At 42.7% G+C, this 11,752-nt stretch overlaps 1 long non-coding RNA gene across 1 annotated transcript in view; it reads left to right on the top strand.

Moving 5' to 3' along the window:
• Positions 1–11,752, top strand: part of LOC108636018 — a 45,062-nt gene that overhangs the window by 4,348 nt on the left and 28,962 nt on the right. The gene's annotated exons all lie outside the window — the stretch shown is intronic.

Here is an 11,752-nt window from a genome sequence, read left to right as displayed (position 1 = left end):
TTGCAGTGAGTGGGGGCTACTCTCTAGTTGTGATGCGTGGGCTTCTCCTTGCTGTGGCCTCTCTTGTTGAGGAGCGCAGGCTCTAGGGCACTCGGGTTTCAGTAGTTGTGGCTCCCAGGCTCTAGAGCACAGGCTCAGTAGTTGTGGTGCATGGGGCTTAGTTGCTCCACAGCATGTGGGATCTCCCCAGATCAGGGATCAAATCCACTTCTGCATTGGTAGGTGGATTCTTTACCACTGAGCCACCAGGGACATGCCCAGCACCCCTTTAGAAATGAGCAGGTGCTTCTCAGAACTGTCCACCAGAAGAACTAGAGGTTGGATTGTATATCCACTAGTCTGGACCCATTAGTTGAGGACATTTCTCCTCTCCATTTTGGGGATACATTTGCCTTTAGGCCTCAAGGGCTCCCATGACCTGGAAAAGGACACTGTTGGAAAGTGGAGAGATGAGGCATTCATTTGAGGGGGGTGGTTGTCAGTGAGACATGAGTCTGAGGTTGAGGTGAACTGTCCACTACCTGTGGCTGAAGTCTAACGTGGGCCTGGGGGAGGTGTTTCAAGGCACTACCAGAAGCATCCAAAACACCAAACTGACCTGAACCTGTGTGTGGGCTAAGTTGCTTCAATCGTGTCTGACTCTGTGCGACCATATGGACTGTTGCTCACCAGGCTCCTCTATCCATGCATGGGATTCTCCAGGCAAGAATACTGGAGTGGGTTACCATGCCCTCCTCCAGGGATCTTCCCTAGCCAGGGATTGAACCCATGTCTCTTACATCTCCTGCATTGACAGGCAGGTTCTTTGCCCCTAGCGCTACCTGGGAAGCCCAACCTGAACTTACCTTTATTTAAAATGTATAATTTTCTTCTGGGATAGAAAGACAAACTGAATGGTAAGCCACCCTCAAGATTTCCAGAACCTTTTCATTAAAATTTTTAATTTTTAGTTTTAAAAATCTTCCAAGAATGAGCAAAGGAGAAACAATGACTTCAGTTCAGTTCAGTCACTCAGTCGTGTCTGACTTTTTGCGACCCCATGAATCGCAGCATGCCAGGCCTCCCTGTCCATCACCAATCTATATCTTTATATAGTATGTTGTAATCATAATATGATTTTTAAAGGTTTCCTTTTAAATATATTCTACCAAGACCCTCTGTGAAATGTTTTTATCTGAACTAGAGCATGGCTCTCATCAAAGAATAAATTGTGTCCATGTGCTGGTGAAGAGTGCCCAGACAATGTAACATTCAGCAAAAACTGTTTTGTTTCTGATCAAGTTCTTCCCCAAAACAAACTTGATTTCCAGAATTCCTGAAGAACTTAAATTCCCACAATTTAACCCTGTACTTTAAACAAATGCTGCAATGGTGCCAAGGTATCCTTTCAAAATCATTCCATTTTACCTTTCTTTTTAGTAAGATTAATAAACAAAAGAACTGACACTGAAGCAAGTGTCCCTCTGACTTTGCTTTCAGATAGATAGCTTTAAATTAAGCATTTATCTTCCTTTGGAACATGAAGTGTAACAATTTTATTTGTGACCCCATTTCTTCTTTTCCCCAAACAATATTACTTTCAATTGGCAGCTTACAAATAAATAAATTTGGAAAAAACTCATTTCACAAACTCTCTACAAAATATTTACTAGGTATCTGTGTATACTTATGTTTAAACTAACATAATTAGATTAAAGCACTTTAAAAATAAATACTTTGATTCACAGTTAACATCACAAGCTTTTTTCATGGTAAGTTCTAAGTATTGGAATAATACCATTCTAGAAGAAATGTTAGCAAAATATCTAGTCTAATTGCCTCATTTTTATCAGTGAATAAATTGAAGCCCAGAGGATTTGAATGATTACCCCAAGAAATGTAAAAAAGAAAACAGGTTGACCTATATAAACAGAAGTGCTTAATCTATCAGTAATATTCTTATCTTAAATATTAATACTTATAGTTACTAATAGTTATTAATACAATAATACTAATAGTTATTTATACCAAAACAAAATACTTAAAATTTCAGTAATCTCATTAAAATTTCACATTGTAATCTGCAAAACAGAGTTGTGAAAAATGTTTTATAATTAAAGATATTCTAATATCAATATTTCAATTTTTTTACTTATATTAAAATATGTGACCCCATGACAATCAAGTAATGCTACTTTTACATTTTCTTAGGGACATCTTAACCATACTAGTTTATACACTGTTATGCTATCAGTCTAATTTTCCAAATCAAACCTTAGAAAATTCTAAGAAACTGTCAGCATAGTTTTTAAATTAAATGGCCTATATAAACACAGAGTACCTAGGGAGCAAAATTTTTAAAACCCCAAGGGTAAAATCTATGACAAAATTCCACAAACTATCAAAAATCACTCCAAAAGAAATAAATAGTTTGAATAGCCTTATATTTATAAAAGAAATTGAATGTATAGTTGAAAAGATTCCCATAAAAAAAAAACTGGACACCCACATGGATTCATTGGTGAATCCTCCCAAACATTTAAGGAAGAAATAATGCCAATTCTACACAAACTCTTCCAGAACATTGGAAAGGAAAAACCACTTCCCAGTTCATTCTGTGAGACCAAAATTAATAGGATACCCAAAGCAGACGGACATTGTAATAATACTATAGACTAATACCTTTCATGAAAACAGAGGTAAATATTCTTTAAAATATCTTAGCAAATTGAATCTGTTATTATAGAAGATATACAGATTTCTAATAAAAATATGAAAATTGCTCATCATCATATATCATTAGGAAATTGCAGATTAAAACTACAGTGTGATTATACCACATACCTATTAAAATGATTAAAATCCAAAATACTGATGGGGCTTCCCTGGTGGTCACGTGGCTACGCCTAATGCAGGGGACCTGGATCCAACCCTTGGCCAGGAAACTAGATCCCACATGATGCAACTAAGAGTTTGCATGCCACTACTAAAGATCCCATGTGCCACAACTAAGACCTGGATCAGCCAAATTAATTAATTAAAATAAAAAAGTTTAAAAAGATGAATGTTCCACAAAGAATACATGTGGAATATTTTATGGATGTACTGAGGAAGGACATCTAATCTCACCTTGGAGAAGGAAAGTATCAGGGAAATTGTTTAGGTGGAGCAGTGGGTGATATGAGTGTTAAAGAATGCCATGAAGAGGGGGCAAGATCAGTAGAAAGAGGTTCAAGGACAAATACCAGGATATATGAGGCATCCAAGGAACTGAGTAATTCTGGATGAAGAGAGAGGAGGTGGGCGATTGGGGCATTATGGGTCATGATGTGAGTTTTGAGTTTTATTTGGACATCTGTGGAGAGCTATCAAAAGATATTCAATTCGAGATATGGAAGTGACATACTTGGGTTCCACTTTAGATGCATCTACTTGATGCATGGACCTGACTGAAAGAAACCAAGGCCAGAAGCAGGGAGGTATGACTAATGGATCCAAAAGAATTAAAAGATTGAATTAAGACACTGGCTATAGGAATAAAGACTCATTTGAGACCCATCAAAGCAAATCAATACAATTTGGTGACCAACTGGTTGTGAGATTTGAAGGACAGAGACATTGAGGATGATACCAAGGTTTAAGGCTATGATGAAGTGAAGTGAAGTGAAGTGAAGTCGCTCAGTCGTGTCCAACTCTTTGCGACCCCGTGGGCTGTAGCTGACCAGGCTCCTCTGTCCATGGGATTTTCCAGGCAATAGTCCTGGAGTGGATTGCCATTTCCTTCTCCAGGGGATCTTCCCAACCCAGGGACTGAACCCGGGTCTCCCGCATTGTAGACAGATGCTTTACTGTCTGAGCCAATGACAAGGTAGCATGTACTAATTTAAGGACTACAAAGGAGAACAAATTTAGGGTAAATAATAATTCAAGTTGAGACTTGTTTATTTTGGACCACTTGTGGACATCCACATGAAGCTGTTCAGTAGAGCAAGTCTGGAGCTTAGGAGAAAACTCTGGACTGAAGATATAGGTGTGGTTGTTACAGCCTGTAGTACAAAGATGGAACCAGGGACCTGGATGAGATCATGTGGAAACTTGAGATATAGATTCAGAAGGCTGCCAAGGAAGGAACCAGAGGGAAAGGAACCCCTGTACTCATGGGACAGGTAGAGGAAGAGCAGGCCAGCAAAAGGCCATTAAGGTATAGTTAGAATTAGGTAAAGAGGGTCCAGAAAAGATGGCATCTCAGAAGCCAATATCAAAGAGTTGTTCAGATGGGAGGGAGTAGCCACCATCAACCAAGGCCATATCTTGTTACTTAATTGACTTTGTGCCAGACTTGAGCTCTAGGAGGACTTCTGTACTTCTTACCATCATATTTCCAGCTCCATGTGCATATATTTAATAACATTTGTTGAATAAACAAAGATTAAAGCTTAAAGAATCTGCTGGATTTGGTAGCAAATAGGCAACTGGGCAACTGAACAACAGCAACAGGTAACCGGAGACCTTTATGAGAACAATTTTAGGAAAGTGGTGAGGGGAAAACTATAAAGCAGTGGATGGAGGTATAAGTGACACTGAGAGAAAAAAAGGAGAATCTTTTCAGAGATTTAGTTAAGAAGAGGAAGAGATGAAACAACAGCTAGGAATCAAGTAGGGTGGAAGGAACATGGGAAGGTTTTAGTCGTTAAACCTTTAAATTTTTTGGCAATAGTAGATACCTGAATAGGAAAAGAGGAGACTATTCTGAAGGTAGAAGGGATAGAATCCAGAGCTTGGGCGAAAGAAAAACATAAACATGGCAACTCACTCCAGTTATTCTTGACTGGAGAATCCCATGGACAGAGGAGCCTGGCAGGTTGCAAAGAGTCGGACACTACTGAACACACACACACACACACACACACACAATGCTACAAATAGAAACAACTATACAAGAACTCCTGTCAGCATGATTAATTGTCAAACAAATGGAGTTAAAAGGGATCCATGTCAGGAAAGGATGAAATCAGTTGCATGGGACTGGGAACTTTTGGGGAGACTGTAGGATTTGAGCTGGATCTGCTGGATCTTAAAACTCTGTGCTGGGGGGCAGTCCTAAGATGGTGGAGGAATAGGACAGGGAGACCACTTTCTCCTCCACAAATTCATCAAAAAAACATTTGAATGCTGAGCAAATTCCACAACACAAGTTCTGAATGCTGGCAGAGGACATCAAGCACCCAGAAAGGCAACCCATTGTCTTCGAAAGGAGGTAGGACAAACTATAAAAGATAAAAAGAGAGACAAAAGAGGTAGGGAAGGAGATCTGTCCTGGGAAGGGAGTCTTAAAAAAGAGAAGTTTCCAAACACCAGGAAACACTCTCACTGGCGGGTCTGTGGCAACCCTTGGAATCTCAGAGGGCAACATAACCGGGAGGAAAAATAAATAAATAAAACCCACAGATTACATGCCGAATGGCAACTCCCAGCAGAGAAGCAGCCCAGACGCTCGCATCCACCACTAGCAAGAAGGGGCTGGACAGGGAGGCGTGGGCTGCATTGCTTAGGGTAAGGACCGGGTCTGAATGCCCTGAGGGCAATCTGAGGGAACTATTTGAGATAGCAACCCAGACTTGAGATAGCTATCCCACAAAAAGCCCTAACCCAAGACATTGCCAGGCCCACTCACAGAACAAAGGACTGAGCAGAGCTAGCCAGCTCATCCCCCGCCAGAGACAGGTGGGTGAGGGCAGCCACAGCTGGAAGGGGGGCAATCCTGGCCCCAGAGAGGCATCCTCTACCAACTGCAAGTAGGCTTTGTTGCTAACCAAGTCTTCTTGGGATTCTGGATGGTTGACATCCCCCAGGAGGGTACAATTTTGTACCTTTAAGAACCCAATCTTCAGTACCCATTTTTACTTGGGAGTGAGATTACTGGCTTGATTCCTCTCTCCCCCTTTTGACTCCTTTTTCTCTGCCAGGTTGCCTCTGTCTCCTCCCTCCCCCTTCTCTTCTCTGCCCAACTCTGTGAATCTCTTTGTGTGTTCCAGACAGTGGAGAACACTTAGGGAACTGATTACTGGCTGGATCTGTCTCTCTCCTTTTGATTCCCCCCTTTATCCTCCTGGCCACCTCTGTCTCCTTCCTCCCTCTTCTCTTCTCTCTGTAACTCCATGAACATCTCTGACGGATCCAGACTGTGGAGAGCACATAGGGAAGAGATGCCTGGCTAGCTTGCTCTCTCCCCTTTTGATTCCCCCTCTTCTCCTCCTGGTCACCTCTATCTCCCTCCTCCATCTTCTCTTCTCTTCTCCATGTAACTCTGTGTACCTCTCCAGGTGTCCCTCACTGTGGAGAAACTTTTCATCATTAAACTAGATGTTTTATCATTGGTGCTGTATAGATGGAGAAGTCTTGAGGCTACTGTAAGAATAAGACTGAAAACCAGAGGCAGGAGGCTCAAGTCCAAATCCTGAGAACACCAGAGAACTCCTGACTCCAGGGAACATTATCGATAGGAGCTCATCAAAAGCCTCCATACTTACACTGAAACCAAGCACCACCCAAGGGCCAGCAAGTTCCAGAGCAAGAAATACCATGCTAATTCTCCAGCAAAAAAGGAACGTAGCCCTGAGTTTCAATATACAGGCTCCCAAAGTCACACCAAACCCACTGAAATCTCAGAGCCCACCAGTGGACACTTCATTGCACTCCAGAGAGAAGAAATCGAGCTCCATCCACCAGAATACCGACACAAGCTTCCCTAACCAGGAAACCGTGACAAGCCACCCATCCAACCACACCCACAGCAAGGAACCTCCACAATAAAGAGGAACCACAAACTGCCAGAATACGGAAAGGCCAACCCAAATACTTCAGTTTCTTCAGCATTACTGGTTGGGGCATAGACTTGGATAACTGTGATATTGAATGATTTGCCTTGGAGACGAACAGAGATCATTCTGTCGTTTTTGAGATTGCATCCAAGTACTGCATTTAGAACTCTTTTGTTGACCATGATGGCTACTCCATTTCTTCTGAGGGATTCCTGCCCGCAGTAGTAGATGTAATGGTCATCTGAGTTAAATTCACCCATTCCAGTCCATTTTAGTTCGCTGAATGTCGACATTCACCCTTGCCATCTCTTGTTTGACCACTTCCAATTTGCCTTGATTCATGGACCTAACATTCCAGGTTCCTATGCAATATTGCTCTTCACAGCATCAGACCTTGCTTCTATCACCAGTCACATCCACAACTGGGTATTGTTTTTGCTTTGGCTCCATCCCTTCATTCTTTCTGGAGTTATTTCTCCACTGATCTCCAGTAGCATACTGGGCACCTAATGACCTGGGGAGTTCCTCTTTTGGTATCCTATCATTTTGCCTTTTCCTTCTGTTCATGGGGCTCTCAAGGCAAGAATACTGAAGTGGCTTGCCATTCCCTTCTCCAGTGGACCACATTCTGTCAGACCTCTCCACCATGACCCACCCAGCTTGGGTTGCCCTGCAGGCATGGCTTGGTTTCATTGAGTTAGACAAGGCTGTGGTCCTAGTGTGATTAGATTGACTAGTTTTCTGTGAGTATGGTTTCAGTGTGTCTGCCCTCTGATGGCCTCTTGCAACACTTACCATCTTACTTGGGTTTCTCTTACATTGGGCGTGGGGTATCTCTTCACTGCTGCTCCAGCAAAGCACAGCCGCTGTTCCTTACCTTGGACGAGGGGTATCTCCTTACCGCCACCGTTCCTAACCTTCAATGTGGGATAGCTCCTCTAGGCCTTCCTGTGCCTGCACAGCCACCACTCCTCGGGTTGCTCCTCCTGGCCGGCCTTGGGCGTGGGTGGCTCTTACCAGCTGCCTCCCTTGGCCTCGGGCTCTGGGTGGCTCCTCAAGGTCACTGCCCCTGGCCTGGGGTGTGAGGTGGCTTCTCCTGGCCGCCCCTGATCTTGGACGTGGGGTGTCTCCTCCTGGCCGCCACTGGCCTCAGGCACGGGGTAGCTCCTCCAGGCCGCCGCCCTGACCTCGGACACGGGGTGTCTCCTCCTAGCCGCCACTGACCTCAGACACAGGGTAGCTCCTCTCCGCCGTTCCTGCATCGTGGCAGCCTGGCACTCTAGGCCGCTGCCCCTGACCTTGCCGCCTGCGCTTTAGTGCGCCGGCTCGCAACCAGTAACGCTGAAGAAACTGAAGTTGAACGGTTTTATGAAGACCTACAAGATGTTCTAGAACTAACACCCAAGAAAGATGTCCTTTTCATTATAGGGGACTGGAATGCAAAAGTAGGAAGTCAAGAAACACCTGGGGTAACAGGCAAATTTGGCCTTGGAATGCAGAATGAAGCAGGGCAAAGACTAATAAGAGTTTTGCCAAGAAAATGCACTGGTCATAGCAAACACCCTCTTCCAACAACACAAGAGAAGACTCTACATGTGGACATCATCAGATGATCAAGACTGAAATCAGATTGATTATATTCTTTGCAGCCAAAGATGGAGAAGCTCTATACAGTCAACAAAAACAAGACCAGGAGCTGACTGTTTCTCAGATCATGAACTCCTTATTGCCAAATTCAGACTCAAATTGAAGAAAGTAGGGAAAACCGCTAGACCATTCAGGTATGACCTAAATCAAATCCATTATGATTATACAGTGGAAGTGAGAAATAGATTTAAGGGCCTAGATCTGATAGATAGAGTGCCTGATGAACTATGGAAAGAGGATCGTAACATTGTACAGGAGACAGGGATCAAGACCATCCCCATGGAAAAGAAAAGCAAAAAAGCAAAATGGCTATCTGCGGAGGCCTTACAAATAGCTGCGAAAAGAAGAGAGGTGAAAAGCAAAGGAGAAAAGGAAAGATATAAGCATCTGAATGCATAGTTCCAAAGAATAGCAAGAAGAGATAAGAAAGCCTTCTTCAGCTATCAATGCAAAGAAATAGAGGAAAAGAACAGAATGGGAAAGACTAGAGATCTCTTCAAGAAAATTAGAGATACCAAGGGAACATTTCATGCAAAGATGGGCTCAATAAAGGACAGAAGTGGTCTGGACCTAACAGAAGCAGAAGATATTAAGAAGAGGTGGCAAGAATACACGGAAGAACTGTACAAAAAAGATTTTCACGACCCAGAAAATCATGATGATGTGATCACTAATTAGAGACAGACATCTTGGAATGTGAGGTCAAGTCGGCCTTAGAAAGCTTCACTACGAACAAAGCTAGTGGAGGTGATAGAATTCCAGTTGAGCTGTTTCAAATCCTGAAAGATGATACTGTGAAAGTGCTGCACTCAATATGCTAGCAAATTTGGAAAACTCAGCAGTGGCCACAGGACTGGAAAAGGGCAGTTTTCATTCCTATTCCAAATAAAGGCAATGCAAAAGAATGCTCAAACTACTGCACAATTGCACTCATCTCACATGCTAGTAAAGTAATGCTCAAAATTCTCCAAGCCAGACTTCAGCAATACACGAACCGTGAACTCCCTGATGTTCAAGCTGGTTTTAGAAAAGGCAGAGGAACCAGAGATCAAATTGCCAACATCTGCTGGATCATCGAAAAAGCAAGAGAGTTCCAGAAAAACGTCTATTTCTACTTTATTGACTATGCCAAAGCCTTTGACTGTGTGGATCACAATAAACTGTAGAAAATTCTGAAGGAGATGGGAATACCAGACCACCTAACCTGCCTCTTGAGAAAACTGTATGCAGGTCAGGAAGCAACAGTTAGAACTGGACATGGAACAACAGACTGGTTCCAAATAGGAAAAGGAGTACATCAAGGCTGTAGATTGTCACCCTGCTTATTTAATTTCTATGCAGAGTACATCATGGGAAACACTGGACTGGAAGAAACACAAGCTGGAATCAAGATTGCTGGGAGAAATATCAATAACCTCAGATATGCAGATGACACCACCCTTATGGCAGAAAGTGAAGAGGAACTAAAAAGCCTCTTGATGAAAGTGAAAGAGGAGAGTGAAAAGTTGGCTTAAAGCTCAACTTTCAGAAAACAAAGATCATTGCATCTGGTGCCATCACTTCATGGGAAATAGATGGGGAAACAGTGGAAACAATGTCAGACTTTATTTTTTTGGGCTCCAAAATCACTGCAGATGGTGACTGCAGCCATGAAATTAAAAGACGCTTCCTCCTTGGAAGAAAAGTTATGACCAAGCTAGATAGCATATTCAAAAGCAGAGACATTACTTTGCCAACAAAGGTCCGTCTAGTCAAGGCTTTGGTTTTTCCTGTGGTCATGTATGTATGTGAGAGTTGGACTGTGAAGAAGGCTGAGCACCAAAGTATTGATGAGTTTGAACTGTGGTGTTGGAGAAGACTCTTGAAGTTCCCTTGGACTGCAAGGAGATCCAACCAGTCCATTCTGAAGGATACCAGCCCTGGGATTTCTTTGGAAGGAATGATGCTAAAGCTGAAGCTCCAGTACTTTGGCCACCTCATGCGAAGAGTTGACTCATTGGAAAAGACTCTGATGCTGAGAGGGATTGGGGGCAGGAGGAGAAGGGGACGACCCAGGATGAGATGGCTGGATGGCATCATGGACTCGATGGACGTGAGTCTGAGTGAACTCTGGGAGATGGTGATGGACAGGGAGGCCTGGCGTGCTGCGATTCATGGGGTCGCAAAGAGTCGGACACGACTTAGCGACTGAACTGAACTGAACTGAACCCAAATACAGCAATGTAAACAAGATGAAAAGGCAGATCCTCAGCAGGTAAAGGAACAGGATAATTGCCCACCAAACCAAACAAAAGAGGAAGAGATAGGGAATCTATCTGATAAAGAATTCTGAATAATGATAGTGAAAATGATCCAAAATCTTGAAAACAAAATGGAGTTACAGATAAATAGCCTGGAGACAAGGATTGAGAAGATGCAAGAAAGGTTTAACAAGGACCTAGAAGAAATAAAAAAGCATCAATCAATAATGAATAATGCAATAAATGAGATCAAAGCACTCTGGTGGAAACCAACAGTAGAATAACGGAGGCAGAAGATAGGATAAATGAAGTAGAAGGTAAAATGGTAGAAATAAATGAAGCAGAGAGGAAAAAAGGAATTAAAAGAAATAAGGACAACCTCAGAGACCTCTGGGACAATGTCAAACACCCCATCGTTCGAATCATAGGAGTCCCAGAAGAAGAAGACAAAAAGAAAGACCCTGAGAAAATACTTGAGGAGATAATAGTTGAAAACTTCCCTACAGTGGGGAAGGAAATAGCCACCCAAGTCCAAGAAACCCAGAGAGTCCCAAAAGGTTAAGCCCAAGGCGAATCACCCCAAGACACATATTAATCAAATCAACAAAGATTAAACACAAAGAACAAATATTAAAAGCAGCAAGGGAAAAACAACAAATAACGCACAAGGGAATTCCCATAAGGATAACAGCTGATCTTTCAGTAGAAACTCTTCAGGCCAGGAGGGAATGGCAGGACATACTTAAAATGATGAAAGTGAAAAACCTACAGCCCAGATTACTGTACCCAGCAAGGATCTCATTCAAATATGAAGGAGAAATCAAAAGCTTTACAGACAAGCAAAAGCTGAGAGAATTCAGCACCACCAAAACAGCTCTCCAACAAATGCTAAAGGATCTTCTCTAGACAGGAAACACAGAAAGGGTGTGTAAACTCAAACTCAAAACAACAAAGTAAATGGCAACGGGATCATGCTCATCAATAATTACCTTAAATGTAAATGGGTTGAATGCCCCAACCAAAAGACAAAGACTGGCTGAATGGATACAAAAACAAGACCCCTAC

The sequence above is a fragment of the Capra hircus genome, chromosome 5 (genome assembly GCF_001704415.2).
Source record: "Capra hircus breed San Clemente chromosome 5, ASM170441v1, whole genome shotgun sequence".
In the NCBI taxonomy this organism is placed as follows: domain Eukaryota; kingdom Metazoa; phylum Chordata; class Mammalia; order Artiodactyla; family Bovidae; genus Capra; species Capra hircus.
This window is presented reverse-complemented; position numbering and strand designations above follow the sequence as displayed.